Below are 18786 nucleotides of genomic sequence, written 5' to 3' on the forward strand. Positions count from 1 at the left end.
GTGTGTTTATTATTAGCTGATCAGTTTTCAGAAAAAATTTTTGTGTTCACGTTCCCTCCGAATTCTTAGAATTTAGCAGTAATGATCTGTGCATGCCAGATCTGTCTTTGCTGTTAATTGCTTTCACCTTTGTAAATATATATTCTTCCTCAGAATCTGTAGAGTGCATGAATACAGATCAATCGATCAATTCCATCCTTTATTATACTATGATTTCTTATAATTTGTAATGCATTACACTAACACCCATTATGTTAACACCCATTACGTTAACACCCATTACGTTAACACCCATTACGTTAACATCCATTATGATACCATCCATTAGTTCTAAGTTACATATGACTTTGTTATTGTATAGAATCAGCCCAGAGCCACCTGCATGTTCAGCCTATTGTATGTTGAGACGACATATGTAACATGACTGAGCTGTCAGTATAGCTACTGAATTCCCCTATACTTAAACTTGTGTAGTATATTGTAGATTGTATCATCCATGTATATATTTAGGCTCCCTTTCAGTACGTTCAGTGACTAGCTTGTGTGACATCACATGATGCCGCATGTGAGCGCTGCGCTCCCGGCCTCAGGTCAGTTCTCCACGCTTAGGTCTACAGGCAACACAGGCAGGCTGGGCCTCTCCCCATCACACTCTGCTAATATAAGTGTTACCATCCAATGACTGTGTTTAACTCCAACCATCACATCTCCACAAACCCTCCCGACACATACTCCAATATGGGCCTGACGTACACGATGTACGGTGTTTTGAATAACTCTTTACTCAGGTATCGAAACGCTATTCTGAGGTTTGCCAGGTGCCCGTATGTTGCAGTAGTTTTTTGGTTGATGTGCGCCTCAGGAGATGTGCCCGGTGTTATAATCACCCCAAGATCCTTTTCCTTGAGTGAGGTTTGTAGTCTCTTGTCCCTTAGACTATACTCCGTCTGCGGTCTTCTTTGTCCTTCCCCAATCTTCATGCTTTGCAGTTGGTGGGGTTGAACTCCAGGAGCCAGTTTCTGAACCAGGCTTGCAACCCGTCCCAATTCATTTCTAGTTCGTTTGGTCCTCGTCCAATTGAATTCTTCTCATTAACTTCACATCATCAGCAAACAGGAACACTTATGAGTCTATTCCTTCCGTCATGTAGTTCACATATACCAGTGACAGAACCGGTCATAGGATTGACCCCTGTGGAACCCTGCTTGTCAAAGGCGCCCTCTCTGACACTTCGTCACTTACCATGACTCGTTGATGTCTTCACGACAGGTCTTTCCTGATCCATTCCAGTGCCTTCCTTGTTATCCCTACCTGTCCTCCAGCATTTGCACTAATCTCTTGTATGGAACTGTGTCAAAAGCCTTCTTACAGTCCAAGAAAATGCAATCTACCCACCCCTCTCTTGTCCTACTGCTGTCACCCTGTCATAGAACTCCAGTAGGTCTGGAGTATATAAGGCTCCATCCTGTCACTTCAACTCCATATTCTTTCAGACTATGGAACAATACTCTTCTCCAGACTGAGGGACTGACCACCTCAAAACTTCAAGGGTGATGGACTGATTACATCGTCTTCAAGTCTCTTCTGCTTCTATCAACTTTTCTGTACTCGACTGAAGAAGCCTACTGTGTAGGCGAAACGTTTCGAAATAAAGATACCTAACTGTTGCATATGTGTCTTACCTAACAACCAGTCGGTATTTTATACCATTTTAATGTTCACACACAGGTCTGTAACACAGGATTTCCCGTCCCTGAAGCCGTGCTGGTTGTCACTGATAAGCTCATTTCTTTCTAGGTACTCCACAACTCTTCTCCTGATAATCTTCTCCATGACTTTGCATACATGTCAGTGACATTGGTCTGTAGTTTAATGTTTCGTGTGTGTCTCTTTTTTAATAAATTGGACTACATTTGCTGTCTTCCATACCTCAGGTAGTCGCCCTGTTTCGATAGATGTGTTAATTGTTGTTAGAGATACACATAGCACCTCTGCCTCCTCTCTCAGGACCCATGGAGAGATGTAATCCGGCCCCATCGCCTCTGAGGTATCTAGTTTGCTTTGCAGCCTTTTCACTTCTTCCTCACTTGTATGTATTGTGTCCAGCACTTGATGGTGTACCGCACCTCTCTGTCTTTCTGGAGTCCCATTCTGTCTCCTCTGCAAACACTTCTTTGAATCTCATATTGAGCTCCTCACATACTTCTCGGTCTTTTTTTGTGATCTCCCCTCTTTCCTTCATCAGCCTGATTACCTGGTCCTTGACTGTTGCTTTCCTCCTGATGTGGGTGTACAACAAGTTTGGGTCAGATTTGGCTTTTGCTGCTATGTCACTTTCATATAGTCTTTGGGCCTCCCTTCTTACCTGTGCATATTCGTTTCTGGCTCTCCGACTGCTCTCCTTATTCTCCTGGTTCCTTCGCCTTCTATACTTCTTCCGTTCTCTAACACACTTGGGTTTGGCCTCTCTACACCTTTGGGTGAACCAAGGGTTCATCCTGACCTTCTCATTATTTGTTACCCCATGGGTACATACCTCTCCTCAGCTTCCTTGCATATTGTTGTCACACATTCCATCGTCTCGTTTACTGACTTCCCTGCTAGTTATCTGTCCCACTGAACCTCATGCAAGACATTCTTCATGCTTGTGCAGTGCCCCCCCCCTTTTGTAGTTTGGCTTCATTCGTCCTGCCCTTCCTGCTTCCCTCTCCACTTGTAGCTCTACCACTTGGTCACTGACCCCGATGGGTCTTTCATATGTGATGTCTTAAATATCTGCACTACTCAAAGTGAATACTAGGTCCAGTCTTGCTGGTTCGTCCTCTCCTCTCTCTCTGGTAGTGTCCCTTACTTGTTGGTACATGAAGTTTTCCAGTACCACGTCCATTATCTTAGCCCTCCACGTTTCTGGGCCCTCATGTGTCTACAGGTTCTCCCAGTCAGTTTCCTTGTGACTGAAGTCACCCACAATCAGTAGCTTTGCCCTGCTCGCATGAGCCCTTCTGGCCACTTCACCCAGTGTGTCAACCATCGCTCTGTTCCTCTCATCATATTCTTCCCTTGGCCTCCTGCTGTTCTGTAGTGAGTTATACATCATTGCAATTGCCACCCTGGGACCTCCAGATTGAAGTGTTCCTAATACGTAGTCTCTTGCTTCTCCTCTGTTTCCTCTCTCCAGCTCATCAAAATCCCATTGGTTTTTGATGAGCAGTGCCACTCCTCCACCCCCTCTTTTTCTTCAGGATCTGATACCCCATTGGAAAGATGGCTTCTGTTATCATTCCTGTGAGCTTGGTTTCTGTGAGAGCTATGCTGTCCGTGTGTGTATTACTGTGTGTGCATCACTGTACTCACCTATTTGTATTCACCTATTTGTGGTTGCAGGGGTCGAGTCCTAGCTTCTGGCCCCGCCTCTCACCGGTTGCTACTGGGTTCTCTCTCTCCCCGCTCCATGAGCTTTATCATACCTCGTCTTAAAACTATGTATGGTTCCTGCCTCCACTACATCACTTTCTAGGCTATTCCACTGCCTGAAAACTCTATGACTGAAGAAATACTTCCTAATATCTCTCTGACTCATCTGTGTTTTCAACTTCCAATTGTGACCTCTTGTTTCTGTGTCCCCTCCCTGGAACATCCTGTCTTTGTCCACCTTGTCTGTGTGTATATCACTGTGTGTATCACTGGCTATACTTCTACTTTCCACTAGTTCTACTTCTGTACACTGTGATGCAGGTAGACTGACCACAGCTATTACTACCACAAACCACCACCACTATGCCTGCTGTTATTATTGTTTGGTTCGTTGTTGATTGTGGGTCCTGGTGTAGTTGAAGATCACACATCAGCAATCCCTGGATTACAGTCTGCCTCTACATAATATTTAGTTGAATCGCAAGCTTGTAAAGTTCTTGCACAGCCAGTTCTTAGAGGACAAAGAGGGAAATGGACAGAGAGAGAGAAAGAGAGAGAGAGAGAGAGAGAGAGAGAGAGAGAGAGAGAGAGAGAGAGAGAGAGAGAGAGAGAGAGAGAGAGAGAGAGAGAGAGAGAGAGAGAGTAGTTTTATTCTACTAAGAACATTTTTATCTTATAGATCATTCGGTGCATTAACTATTACTGTCCAAAGATTCTCTTAAAGGTTCCTTGAGGTCTCTACAAGTACCCCGGTGATTATAAAAACCATGATACAATGGCCTAAATCATGGAAAAACTATTGAAATGTGCTCCATAGCCTTCTGCACACCACAGGCAACACCAAGAGGAAACGAGAGCAAAGATGTCCACTGCTACCTGAAGTCGGTGTCATGCCACCCCAAGAGTAGACACCGTGCAGTACACTGCAAGATTGTTTACGTACAAAGAGCCCTCGACTCCATCAAGTATAACACTGATTATCCCATCCACTGTTATAATAAGACACGTGATCAAACTGCTTACATACGGGAGTTCCTCCTTCGAAGGAAGAACTGCGAGTAGAACAAACGCGAAGTTTGAACAATCTTTTAGACACAAATTGTTAGAGAAGCCGTAACAGATAGATTAGCAGTCCCAGAGTCTGGAGATGGACTAGAATGCCAAGCTTCTACATCGAGTCATAAGCTTTCTCCAGGTCAAAGACTGCCAGAGTATGTTTCTTGTCAAAGTCACCAGGATGTCACCAGCCAGCCCAACCTAAGAGTTAGCCATCGACCGCAACTTGTAGAAGCCAAACTGCACCAAAGAGATGGAGCCTTTAGTCTGCGAGTACCAGACGAGACGAACATTCACCGTAGTCTCGAACAACTTGCAGATGCAGCTTGTCAGAAATACTGAACGGTAGTTCGCAGCTTTTCTAAGTCCTGACCTGGCTTTGGGATAGCCAGAACCACAAAGCGTAGCACCCCATTTTTCCAAATATAATTAAATGAATCCAATAAAAACACCATCCATGGCTGCACACTTCTTCGGAGCCATGCAGGGCGATGCCGATAAGGCAAACACAATCCTCCATAATCTCAAACAATAGATCACAAGACTCTAGTTTCCCCCACCATAAGAGGCGAGACCTTCACCCAAAATCTCCGAGACAGCAAAGGTGCTGGCCACTTTAGAAGGGCAATTCGCATGTCTGCCCATGATGGACAAGGCTGGGCAGTGGGCATGGGGAGTATTTCCCATACATCTATCTGATCTTATTCCATATCCATCTAGGAGTGCTGGAGTTAACCCACTTTAGATATCAGACCCAGGACTTACGCCAAATATATATGAATACCTTCCACTTGATGGCCGACACCCGTTGGTATATCAGCTTATTAACAAATAAAATGTGGTCCCGTGAGGTGGTGAGAGGCTGTGCTCACAACCTATGGGTGCCTCTCCCAGTCTTTGCTCTACGAAGGAAACATAAAGGTGAATACAAATAGGAAGCGCGTCTGTCTCGCGCTCAGCAGACGGAGGATGAAGCCTCCACCACGTCTTGAGCTGTGAATATGATAATGGTATACATTACCAACAAGCTGATAAGACACGTCCCATAGTTAGGTATCTTTTTTGTGAAACATGTCGCCATCACAATAGACTTCTTCAGTTGAGTACAGAGGAGGCAGCAGAAGCACTAGAGATGTAAAGACGAGGTCATCAGTCCATCACCCTTGAAGACGTAGTTTCGAGTTTCGGCCTGGAGAAAAATTCCCGCAATTTAAGTCAAAAAAAAAAGAAAGGGATTTGCTAGGTTCATAGTTAGGCTAAGCCGCTCAAACCTCACCACCACGTTAAGTGACTCAGCATCAAGAAGGAGAGAGAGAGAGTTAGACAGATATTAAAAGACCGCAAAAAAGGGAGTTTGAAATAAAAGTAAGCAGAATAATAAGTGATAAACTAGGAAAGTGAAAAGTGTCACTTAGAGAGGGAAAGGTAATAGAAAGTTGGGTAAATATTACGATAATGAGAGAGAAAGATGATAACACCATGATAAAAATGAGCTAATGCAAGAGAGAAAGAAACTATAAAATAAGTGGGGAGAGATGGAGGAAAATAATGATGGTGGTGGTGGTGACGATGGTGGTGGTGGTGGTGGCAATGGTGGTGGAGATGATGGTGGTGGAGATGGTGATGGTGGTGGTGGTGGTGGACGTGATGGAGGTGGAGATGGTGGTGGTGGTGGTGATGGTGGTGGTGATGGTGATGGTAGTGGTGGTGGTGGTGATGGTGAAAATGGTGGTGGTGATGGTGGCGGAGATGGTGATGGTGATTGCGTGTCAGCACTCACACACGTGCGTGTCAGCACTCACACACACGTGCGTGTCAGCACTCACACACGTGCGTGTCAGCACTCACACACGTGTGTGTCAGCACTCACACACGTGCGTGTCAGCACTCACACACGTGCGTGTCAGCACTCACACACGTGCGTGTCAGCACTCACACACGTGCGTGTCAGCACTCACACACGTGCGTGTCAGCGCTCACACACGTGCGTGTCAGCACTCACACACGTGCGTGTCAGCACTCACACACACGTGCGTGTCAGCACTCACACACGTGCGTGTCAGCGCTCACACACACGTCCGTGTCAGCACTCACACACGTGCATGTCAGCGCTCATTCACACGTGCGTGTCAGCGCTCATACACACGTGCGTGTCAACACTCACACACGTGCGTGTCAGCACTCACACACGTGCGTGTCAGCACTCACACACGTGCGTGTCAGCGCTCATACACACGTGCGTGTCAGCACTCACACACGTGCGTGTCAGCACTCACACACACGTGCGTGTCAGCACTCACACACACGTGCGTGTCAGCACTCACACACACGTGCGTGTCAGCACTCACACACGTGCGTGTCAGCACTCACACACGTGCGTGTCAGCACTCACACACGCGCGTCAGCACTCACACACGTGCGTGTCAGCGCTCACACACGTGCGTGTCAGCACTCACACACGTGCGTGTCAGCACTCACACACGTGCGTGTCAGCACTCACACACGTGCGTGTCAGCACTCACACACGTGCGTGTCAGCACTCACACACGTGCGTGTCAGCGCTCACACACGTGCGTGTCAGCACTCACACACGTGCGTGTCAGCACTCACACACGTGCGTGTAGGGAACTCACACACGTGCGTGTCAGCACTCACACACGTGCGTGTCAGCACTCACACACGTGCGTGTCAGCACTCACACACGTGCGTGTCAGCACTCACACACGTGCGTGTCAGCACTCACACACGTGCGTGTCAGCACTCACACACGTGCGTGTCAGCACTCACACACGTGCGTGTCAGCACTCACACACGTGCGTGTCAGCGCTCACACACGTGCGTGTCAGCACTCACACACGTGCGTGTCAGCACTCACACACGTGCGTGTCAGCACTCACACACGTGCGTGTCAGCACTCACACACGTGCGTGTCAGCACTTACACACGAGCGCGTCAGCACTCACACACGTGCGTGTCAGCACTCACACACGTGCGTGTCAGCACTCACACACGTGTGTGTCAGCACTCACACACGTGCGTGTCCGGACACATTTTGGCGTGTCTGGGCTGATGACTTTGCTAATAGTGTGTGTACTTAACTATTTGTAGTTGCAGGGGTCGATTCACAGCTCCTGGACCCGCCTCTTCACTGGTCGATACTAAGTCACTCTCTCCCTGCTCCATGAGCTTCATCATACCTCTTCTTAAAGCTATGTATGGAACTTTCCTCCACTACTTCATTCTCCAGATTATTCCATTTCCTGACAATTCAATTCCCTATGATGCATCTGGGTTTTCAACTTCCAATTATGGCCCTTTGTTCCTGTGTCCCATCCCTGAAACATTCGAGCCCTGTCCACTTTGACAGTTCCTCTCAGCATTTTATGCGTCGATATCATGTCTCCCCTATCCCTCCTATCCTCTAGTGTCATCAGGTTGAGTTCCCTTAACCTTTCCTCGTAAGACATATCCCTCAGTTCTGGGACTAATCTTGTTGCAAACTTTTGCACTTTCTCCAATTTCTTGACGTGTTTGACTAGGTGGGGGTTCCAGACCGGTGCTGCATACTCCAGTATGGGAATGACGTACACGGAGTCTTGAACGACGTCTTACTGAGGTGTCGGAATGCTATTCTTAGGGTTGCCAGGCGCCCATGTGCTGTGCGGCAGTTATTTGGTTGATGTGCGCCTCAGGAGATGTGCTTGGTATTATACTAACCCCATGATCCTTTTTCCCCTAGACAGTACTCTGTCTGCGGTCTTCTTTGCCCTTCCCCGATTTTCATGACTTTACACTTGGTTGGGATAAACTGTAGGAGCCAGTTGTTGGACCAGGCTTGCAGCCTGTCCAGATCCATTTGTAATCCTGCCTGATCCTCATCCTTTAAATTCTCCTCATTAGCTTCACATCGTCTGCGAACAAGGACACTTCGAGTCTATCCCTACCTTATGTCATTCATATATACCAGAAACAGCACCGATCCTAGGACTGAACCCTTCGGAACCCCGCTCGTCACAGGCGTCCACTCTGGTACCTCGTCACGTACCATGACTCGTTGTTGCCTACCTGTCAGGTATTCTCTGATCCCTGTTATACTTGTCTGGTCCTCCAGCTTTTGCACTAATCTCTTGTATGGAACTGTCCCTGTCCCTGAATCCGTGCTGGTTGTCGTTGATAAGCTCATTCCTTTCTAGGTGCTCCACCACTCTTTTCCTGATAATCTTCTCCATGACTTTTCATACTATACATGTCAGTGACAAATATCTGTAATTTAATGCTGCGTCTCTGTCTCTCTTCTTAAAAACTGGGGCTTCATTTGCTGTCTTTCACGCCTCAGGTAGTCGCCCTGTTTCGATAGATGTGTTGAAGATTGTCTTTAGTGGCACACACAGAGCGCCTCTGCTCCCTTTCTTATAACCCATGGAGATGATGGCCAGCCCTATCGCCTTTTAGGTATCTAGTTCGCTTAGCAGCCTCTCTACCTCCTCCTCGATTGTATGAATCATGTCCAGCACTTGATGGTGTACCCCACCACTTCGGCTTTCTGGTGTCCTTTCCGTCTCCACTGTTAACACTTCTCTAAATCTCATATTGAGCTCTTCACATACTTCCCGGTCGTTTCTTGTGGTCTCCCCTACAATAGCTTCGGGTCAGACTCGGCTTTCGCTGCTGTGTCATTTTCGTATTGCCGCTGGGCCTTCCTCCTTATCTGTGCATATTCATTTCTGTGTGTATGTGTGTGTTTTGTATGTGTCGGTATTAAGGCCTAGAAGAGAGTTCCGTGGCTTGCGGCGTGTCTTCTTGAGTTCGACTGTGAACTACGAGCAGAGGACTGTCTGGATTACGACAGTCAGCTTCATTGTTGATACCAGCGCTACCTTACATGTGTGAGTCAACGTCGTAACTTGAACATTCATCCCTTATATACGCTTCAAGATTTGCATGGTGTTGTTTGAAACCCTCTCTCTAAATTAGATAGATAGAGAGAGAGAGACAGAGTGAGAGAGAGAGAGAGAGAGAGAGAGAGAGAGAGAGAGAGACAGACAGACAGAGACAGAGAGAGAGAGAGAGAGAGAGAATCAGTGTTATACATTACCTCATTACAATAATATGAAAACATAAATCTCTGGGTAAGTAGTCGGTACAGCTATACGAAAGAATGATAATCAGTGAACCAAAAGAAAAAAAAAGAGTTACGATTTAAAAAAATGAACGGAATAATTAGGAAAAGAAAGGATCGATGGCAGAAGATGATGAAGGTAAGGGGACAGGTAGATAGTAAAAATCTGAAGGTAATGTTATAGGGAAGAAAGGGAGATGAGACTTTATTTTGAAGTTAAACACGTAGAAGAGGGAGTGAACTATTAAAATTATGTAAGGAAGGGCATACCAGCACTGTGGGTAAGGGGAGAGAGAGAGAGAGAGAAAGAGAGAGAGAGAGAGAGAGAGAGAGAGAGAGAGAGAGAGAGAGAGAGAGAGAGAGGAATATATAGATATAGAGGGGGAAGCGTGGAGAGGTGGTGGGGCAGTGAGCGAGACGGATCACCTGACGAGGCTGGACACAATCAATCTTAGTTTGCAAGTCCTCGACCTCACTCCTGCGTCCACTGAGACTCCACCTCTGTACCCTCGAAATAACGCAAGGACGGCCAGGGACACTCGAGTGTGAGAGAGTGGGTCACGGACACTCCAGTGTGAGGGAGTGGGCCAGGGACACTCCAGTGTGAGGGACTGGGCCAGAGACACTCCAGTGTGAGGGAGTGGTGCCAGGGACACTCCAGTGTGAGAAAGTGGGCAAGAGACACTCCAGTGTGAGAGAGTGGGCCAGGAACACTCCAGTGTGAGAGAGTGGGCAAAGGACACTCCAGTGTGAGAGAGTGGGCCAGAAGCACTCCAGTGTGAGAGAGTGGGTCAGGAACACTCCAGTGTGAGAGAGTGGGCCAGGAACACTCCAGTGTGAGAGAGTGGGCCAGGAACACTCCAGTGTGAGAGAGTGGGCCAGGGACACTCCAGTGTGAGAGAGTGGGCAAAGAACACTCAAGTATGAGGGAGTGGGCCAGAAACACTCCAGTGTGAGAGAGTGGGCCATGAACACTCCAGTGTAAGAGAGTGGGCCAGGGACACTCCAGTGTGAGAGAGTGGGCCAGGAACACTCAAGTGTGAGGGAGTGGGCCAGGAACACTCCAGTGTGAGAGAGTGGGCCAGGAACACTCCAGTGTGAAAGAGTGGGCCAGGAACACTCCAGTGTGTGTGAGTGGGCAAGGAACACTCCAGAGAGAGGGAGTGGGCCAGAAACAATCCAATGTGAGGGAGTGGGCCAAGGACACTTTGTGATAGAATGGGCCAGGAACACTCCAGAGTGAGGAAGTGGGCCAGAGACATTCCAGAGTGAGGGAGTGAGCCAGGGACACTACAATGTGAGAGACTGAGCCAGGAACACTCCAGTGTGAGGAAGTGAGCCAGGAACACTCCACAGTGAGGGAGTGAGCCAGGGACACTCCAGTGTGAGGAAGTGAGCCAGGAACACTCCACAGTGAGGGAGTGGGCCAGGGACACTCCAGTGTGATGAAGTGGACCAGGGACATTCCAGAGTGAGGAAGTGAGCCAGGGGCACTCCAGTGAGAGAGAATGAGCCAGGGACACTCCAGTGTGAGGAAGTGGGCCAGGGGCACTCCAGTGTGAGAGAGTGGGCCAGGGACACTCCAGTGTGAGTGAGTGGGCCAGGGACACTCCAGTGTGAAGGAGTGGGCCAGGGACACTCCAGTGTGAGGGAGTGAGTGGACGGGACACTGCAGTGTGAGGGAGTGAGTGGACGGGACACTGCAGTGTGAGGGAGTGAGTGGACGGGACACTGCAGTGCGAGGGAGGGAGTAGACGGGACACAGTGTTGAGAGGACTGAGGAGTAAGAAAGAACAGGAAGGAACATAGGTGAGGTCTCTAACAAAGAAAAGACGTACGTACATGTACATGTTTGCACGTGCGCGCGTGTGTGTGTGTGTGTACTCACCTAATTGTACTTACCTAATTGTGGTTGCAGGGGTCGAGATTCAGCTCCTGGCCCCGTCTCTTCACTAAGTGCTACTAGGTTCTCTCTCTCCCTGCTCCATGAGCTTTATCATACCTCATCTTAAAGCTATGTATGGTTACTTCCTCCACTACCTTACTTGCTAGGCTATTCCACTTCCTGACTACTCTATGACTGAAGAAATACTTCCTAACATCCCTTTGACTCATCTGAGTCTTCAACTTCCAAGAGTGACCCCTTGTTTCTGTGTCCCCTCTCTGGTACATCTTGTCTTTGTCCACCTTGTCTATTTCACATAGTATTTTGTATGTCGTTATCATGTCTCCCCTAACCCTTCTGTCCTCCAATGTCGTCAGGCCGATTTCCCTTAACCTTTCTTCATAGAACATTACCCTTAGCTCTGGAACTAACCTTGTCGCAAACCTTTGCACTTTCTCTAATTTCTTGACGTGCTTGATCAAGTGTGGGTTCCAAACAGGTGCTGCATACTCCAGTATGGGCCTGACGTACACGGTGTACAGTGTCTTGAACGATTCCTTACTAAGGTATCGGAACGCTGTTCTCAGGTTTGCCAGGCGCCCATATGCTGCAGCAGTTATCTGGTTGATGTGTGATTCCGGAGACGTGCTCGGAGTTATACTCACCCCAAGATCTTTCTCCTTGAGCGAGGTTTGCAGTCTTCGACCACCTAGCCTATACTCCGTCTGCGGTCTTCTTTGCACTTCCGAGGACACTCGTGGCAGTGGTATCTCAAGGGTTAGTTGAGATACCACTGCCACGAGTGTCCTCGGGCCAAGGCAAACACATAGCTACGTGCTGTGTGTTTGGTTCTTGTAGGATCAGTGGCGTAGTGGTAAGGTGATGTGTACGTTATGCTGTTTCTGGAGGCGGTACAAGGTTCGTAGGGTCAAGTCCTGGCCTGCCGCAGTTTGATAAATGAATTAAAATTACTTGTTTCGTGATTTCATTGCTCTCTCTCTCTCTCTCTCTCTCTCTCTGTATATATATATATATATATATATATATATATATATATATATATATATATATATATGTGTGTGTGTGTGTGTGTGTGTGTGTGTGTGTGTGTGTGTGTGTGTGCGTGTGAGTGTGTGTGTGTGTGTGTGAGAGAGAGAGAGAGAGAGAGAGAAATGTGAGGGAGAGGGGGAGATAAGGGAAAGGGGGAGATTAGGGAGAAGGGAAGGAACCTTAAAACTTTGAATAAAGTTTTGTGGTAGCGTGCGAGGACTGACAAGGGAATATTGTCCAGTATTGAACCACACGCGTTTCCTCCTGATTCTCCCCAGGTCTCACTCTCCCCGGAGTTCACTCACCCCCCCGAGATTCACTTCTCCCGGGGTTCACTTTTCCCCGGAGTTCAGTCCCCCTCCAGGGTTTACTTCGCCTGGGGTTCGTTCATTCTGGGGGCCCACCCCTCCGGTGTCCCAAACCCCAACCTTAAGGACCTAAAACATCCCCTTGGCGCACACATACACGAAGCTCAAGATACCAGGGGTTAAGAGATAAGATAAGATTTAGTTCGGATTTTTAATCCTGGAGGGTTAGCCACCCAGGATAACCCAAAAAAGCCAGTGCGTCATCGACGACTGTCTAACTTATTTCCATTGGGGTTCTCAATCTTGTCCCCCAGGATGCGACCCACACCAGTCGACTAACACTCAGATACCTATTTGCTGCTAGGTGAGCAGGACAACAGGTGTAAGGAAACGTGTCGGAATGTTTCCACTCGCCGGGAATCGAACCCGGGTTCTCCGTGTGTGAAGCGGGAGCTCTAGCCACCAGGCCACCGAGCGTGACACTGTGTTAACATTAGAAGGTAAGTATAATATCGTGTTATAACTAGAGGTCACGTATTATACCGTGTTAACACTAAAGGTCACGTATTATACCGTGTTAACACTAAAGGTCACGTATTATACCGTGTTAACACTAAAGGTCACGTATTATACCGTGTTAACACTAAAGGTCACGTATTATACCGTGTTAACACTAAGGGTCACTTATTAACATGTCACTGGTATAAGAAAACCTGCTTAAAGATATCGACAGTAGAAGAATTGACAGCTGTGTCAATCATGGTCTGAAATACTTCGCTCTCACCTTGTATGTCACTACAGTTACTACCCTGAGTCCCCCATGTTGTACCTGGACACGTAGTCAACTTTTAACTCTGGCTTGTTTATTTCTCTCATCTCTTCAAAACTGTTGATTTCCCCTGTTTCTTCTGTCTTACCTTAACACTGTGTACTGTGTGTGTGTGTGTGTGTGTGTGTGTGTGTGTGTGTGTGTGTACTCACCTAGTTGAGGTTGCGGGGGTCGAGTCCGTGTGTGTGTGTGTGTGTGTGTGTGTGTCGGTGTATGTGTGTGTGTGTGTGTGTGTGTGTGTGTGTGTGTGTGTGTGTGTGTGTGTGTGTGTGTGTATGTGTGTGTGTGTATGTGTGTGTGTGTGTGTGTGTGTGTATGTGTGTGTGTGTGTGTGTGTGTGTTTGTGTGTGTGTGTGTGTGTGTGTGTGTGTGTGTGTGTGTGTGTGTGTGTGTGTATGTGTGTACTCACCTAGTTGTACTCACCTAGTTGAGGTTGCGGGGGTCGAGTCCGAGCTCCTGGCCCCGCCTCTTCACTGATCGCTACTAGGTCACTCTCCCTGAGCCGTGAGCTTTATCATACCTCTGCTTAAAGCTATGTATGGATCCTGCCTCCACTACATCGCTTCCCAAACTATTCCACTTACTGACTACTCTGTGGCTGAAGAAATACTTCCTAACATCCCTGTGATTCATCTGTGTCTTCAACTTCCAACTGTGTCCCCTTGTTACTGTGTCCAATCTCTGGAACATCCTGTCTTTGTCCACCTTGTCAATTCCTCTCAGTATTTTGTATGTCGTTATCATGTCCCCCCTATCTCTCCTGTCCTCCAGTGTCGTCAGGTTGATTTCCCTTAACCTCTCCTCGTAGGACATACCTCTTAGCTCTGGGACTAGTCTTGTTGCAAACCTTTGCACTTTCTCTAGTTTCTTTACGTGCTTGGCTAGGTGTGGGTTCCAAACTGGTGCCGCATACTCCAATATGGGCCTAACGTACACGGTGTACAGGGTCCTGAATGATTCCTTATTAAGATGTCGGAATGCTGTTCTGAGGTTTGCTAGGCGCCCATATGCTGCAGCAGTTATTTGGTTGATGTGCGCTTCAGGAGATGTGCCTGGTGTTATACTCACCCCAAGATCTTTTTCCTTGAGTGAGGTTTGTAGTCTCTGGCCCCCTAGACTGTACTCCGTCTGCGGTCTTCTTTGCCCTTCCCCAATCTTCATGACTTTGCACTTGGTGGGATTGAACTCCAGGAGCCAATTGCTGGACCAGGTCTGCAGCCTGTCCAGATCCCTTTGTAGTTCTGCCTGGTCTTCGATCGAGTGAATTCTTCTCATCAACTTCACGTCATCTGCAAACAGGGACACCTCAGAGTCTATTCCTTCCGTCATGTCGTTCACAAATACCAGAAACAGCACTGGTCCTAGGACTGACCCCTGTGGGACCCCGCTGGTCACAGGTGCCCACTCTGACACCTCGCCACGTACCATGACTCGCTGCTGTCTTCCTGACAAGTATTCCCTGATCCATTGTAGTGCCTTCCCTGTTATCCCTGCTTGGTCCTCCAGTTTTTGCACCAATCTCTTGTGTGGAACTGTGTCAAACGCCTTCTTGCAGTCCAAGAAAATGCAATCCACCCACCCCTCTCTCTCTTGTCTTACTGCTGTCACCATGTCATAGAACTCCAGTAGGTTTGTGACACAGGATTTCCCGTCCCTGAAACCATGTTGGCTGCTGTTGATGAGATCGTTCCTTTCTAGGTGTTCCACCACTCTTCTCCTGATAATCTTCTCCATGATTTTGCATACTATACATGTCAGTGACACTGGTCTGTAGTTTAATGCTTCATGTCTGTCTCCTTTTTTAAAGATTGGGACCACATTTGCTGTCTTCCATGCCTCAGGCAATCTCCCTGTTTCGATAGATGTATTGAATATTGTTGTTAGGGGTACACATAGTGCCTCTGCTCCCTCTCTCAATACCCATGGGGAGATGTTATCTGGCCCCATTGCCTTTGAGGTATCTAGCTCACTCAGAAGCCTCTTCACTTCTTCCTCGGTTGTGTGCACTGTGTCCAGCACATGGTGGTGTGCCCCACCTCTCCGTCTTTCTGGAGCCCCTTCTGTCTCCTCTGTGAACACTTCTTTGAATCTCTTGTTGAGTTCCTCACATACTTCATGGTCATTTCTTGTTGTCTCTCCTCCTTCCTTCCTTAGCCTGATTACCTGGTCCTTGACTGTTGTTTTCCTCCTGATGTGGCTGTACAACAGTTTCGGGTCAGATTTGGCTTTTGCTGCTATGTCGTTTTCATATTGTCTTTGGGCCTCCCTTCTCATCTGTGCATATTCGTTTCTGGCTCTACGACTGCTCTCCTTATTCTCCTGGGTCCTTTGCCTTCTATATTTCTTCCATTCCCTAGCACACTTGGTTTTTGCCTCCCTGCACCTTTGGGTAAACCATGGGCTCATCCTGGCTTTTTCATTATTCCTGTTACCCTTGGGTACAAACCTCTCCTCAGCCTCCTTGCATTTTGTTGCTACATATTCCATCATCTCATTAACTGGCTTCCCTGCCAGTTCTCTGTCCCACTGAACCCCGTTCAGGAAGTTCCTCATTCCTGTGTAGTCCCCTTTCTTGTAGTTTGGCTTCATTCGTCCTGGCCTTCCTGCTTCTCCCTCCACTTGTAGCTCTACTGTGTATTCGAAGCTTAAAACCACATGGTCACTGGTCCCAAGGGGTCTTTCATATGTGATGTCCTCAATATCTGCACTACTCAAGGTGAATACTAAGTCCAGCCTTGCTGGTTCATCCTCTCCTCTCTCTCTTGTAGTGTCCCTTACGTGTTGGTACATGAAGTTTTCCAGTACCACCTCCATCATCTTAGCCCTCCATGTATCTTGGCCCCCATGTGGGTCCAAGTTCTCCCAATCGATCTCCTTGTGGTTAAAGTCACCCATGATCAGGAGCTTTGCCCTGCATGCATGAGCTCTTCTGGCCACTCTAGCCAGTGTGTCAACCATCGCTCTATTGCTCTCGTCGTACTCTTGCCTTGGCCTCCTGCTGTTCTGTGGTGGGTTATACATCACTGCTATTACCACCTTGGGACCTCCAGAGTGAAGCGTTCCCGCTATGTAATCACTTTCTTCTCCGCTGTCTCCTCTCTCCAGCTCATCAAAATTCCAGCGATTTTTGATCAGCAATGCCACTCCTCCACCCCCCCTGTTCCCTCTGTCTTTCCTCAGGATTTGGTATCCCGTTGGAAAGATGGCATCTGTTATCATACCTGTAAGCTTGGTTTCTGTGAGAGCTATGATGTCCGGTGATGCTTCTTTGACTCTTTCATGCCACTCCTCCCACTTATTTGTTATTCCATCAGTGTTTGTGTACCATACCTTCAGTTTCCTTTCCAACACTGTGGTTTGGGGGGCCTGTGAGGGGTGGGAGACCTGGTGGCATACTGTGGGATTCTATAGCTCGGTGTTGGGTGGAGGCTGTGGGTATGGATTGTAGTGTGTGTTGGGATGGTGTGATAGGTTGTATGGTTCTGAGAATAGTTGTGTGTGTGCTTGCCCTTGCTGTTCTGTTCTGCTCTGACTGACCTCTGCTGGTTCCATCCTTGTCTCTTTTCCTAGCTCCTTTCGCTTTTTTGTCCTCTCCCTCAGCTGCTGTCGTTCTGATTTTGTTCTGTCTCTGTCTAGGAACACCCTGTTGTACTCTTCCGAGTATTTCAATCGTGGTTTCTCTTGGAGGATCCTGTTCCGCACTGTTTCCGTCCTGAGAATCAGCTTGATTGGTCGGTTTCTCCCCTTCGAGTACCCCCCTATTCTCTGAAAATTTACAATCTCGTCCATCTCTTCACCTATTTCCGTGATGATTTTCTCAATCTCCTTTCTTTCTTCCTGCTGCCTTTCAGTGTGTGTCCTTTCCTCTCTCTCCTGAAGCCCATGGATAAACACTGATTTTGACCTTTCCTCCTCCCATTGCCTCACCCTCTGTGACTCTGGATCCTGCCTGTATGTGGTCAGTTTCTCCCTTGTTTTTTCCAGTGGCTCTTGATAGCATGGTTGTGCCTCAGCATTTGACCTATCGCCCTCTCCATCTGCAACCAGCTGTTCTTCCCTTTCACTCCTTGGTCCTCCTTGGCAGGCTGATATGACCTTAGCATAATTCATAATTCCTTCCTTCCTGTTCGGCCTCGCAGCTTCATATGCTGTGTCTTCTCTGGTCACTGCCCCTGTAACTCGCTTCAGCCTATTTATCTCAACTTCTAGGACCCTTATCTTGGCTACTGCAGTTTCGACTTGTGCCTCCCAATTCTTTTTCTCCTTCTCCAACCTCTTTTCCAATATCACAGAGAGCTCTTTCTCCATTTTTTCAGAAAGCTCTCCTAATTTTCTCTCCCACTCTTGTTCCATCCTTTTCCACTGCTCCTCCATCCACTCCTCCCTACCAGAACCATTCTCATCTGATCCTTGGTTCCTGCGAGTCCCCACCATTTTTTTTTTTTTTTTTTTGTGAGAGAAGAGAGAAGGGAAAGGTAGAAGGAGAGTGAGAAGAGGGGGGAAGAGTGAGAGGGGGGAGAAGGGGGAGAGAGAGGGTGAGAGAGGGGAAAAAAGAGAGATGGAGGGAAGGGAAGGAGAGGGGGAGAGTGAGAAGGGAAAAATGGAGAAGAGATGGAGAGAGAGAGAGAGAGGTAGAGAGAGGGGGATAGTGAGAAGGAAAAAGGGGAAGAGAGAGTGAGAGTGAGAGAGAGAGGTGGAGAGAGAGTGAAGGGAAGGGTAGGAGAGGGGGAGAGTTAGAAGGGAAAATGGGGAAGAGAGAGAGTAAGGGAGGGAGAGAGGGAGAGAGGGAGAGAGGAGAGAGGGGGAGCAAGGAGAGAGAGGGGGAGCAAGTGAGAGTGAGAGGGGTAGAGAGAGTGAAGGGAAGGGTAGGAGAGGGGGAGAGTGAGAGAGAGAGGGGGAAGAGAGTGGGGAAGGGTAGGAGAGGGGGAGAGTTAGAAGGGAAATGGGGAAGAGAGAGAGCAAGAGTGAGAGAGAGAGAGAGAGAGAGAGAGAGAGAGAGAGAGAGAGAGAGAGAGAGAGAGAGAGAGAGAGAGAGAGAGAGAGAGAGAGAGAGAGAGAGAGAGAGGAGGAGGGAGAGGGAGAGAGAGGGAGAGAGGGAGGGAGAGAGAGAGAGAGAAGGGAAAGA

Source organism: Cherax quadricarinatus, chromosome 9 (genome assembly GCF_038502225.1).
Source record: "Cherax quadricarinatus isolate ZL_2023a chromosome 9, ASM3850222v1, whole genome shotgun sequence".
NCBI lineage: Eukaryota > Metazoa > Arthropoda > Malacostraca > Decapoda > Parastacidae > Cherax > Cherax quadricarinatus.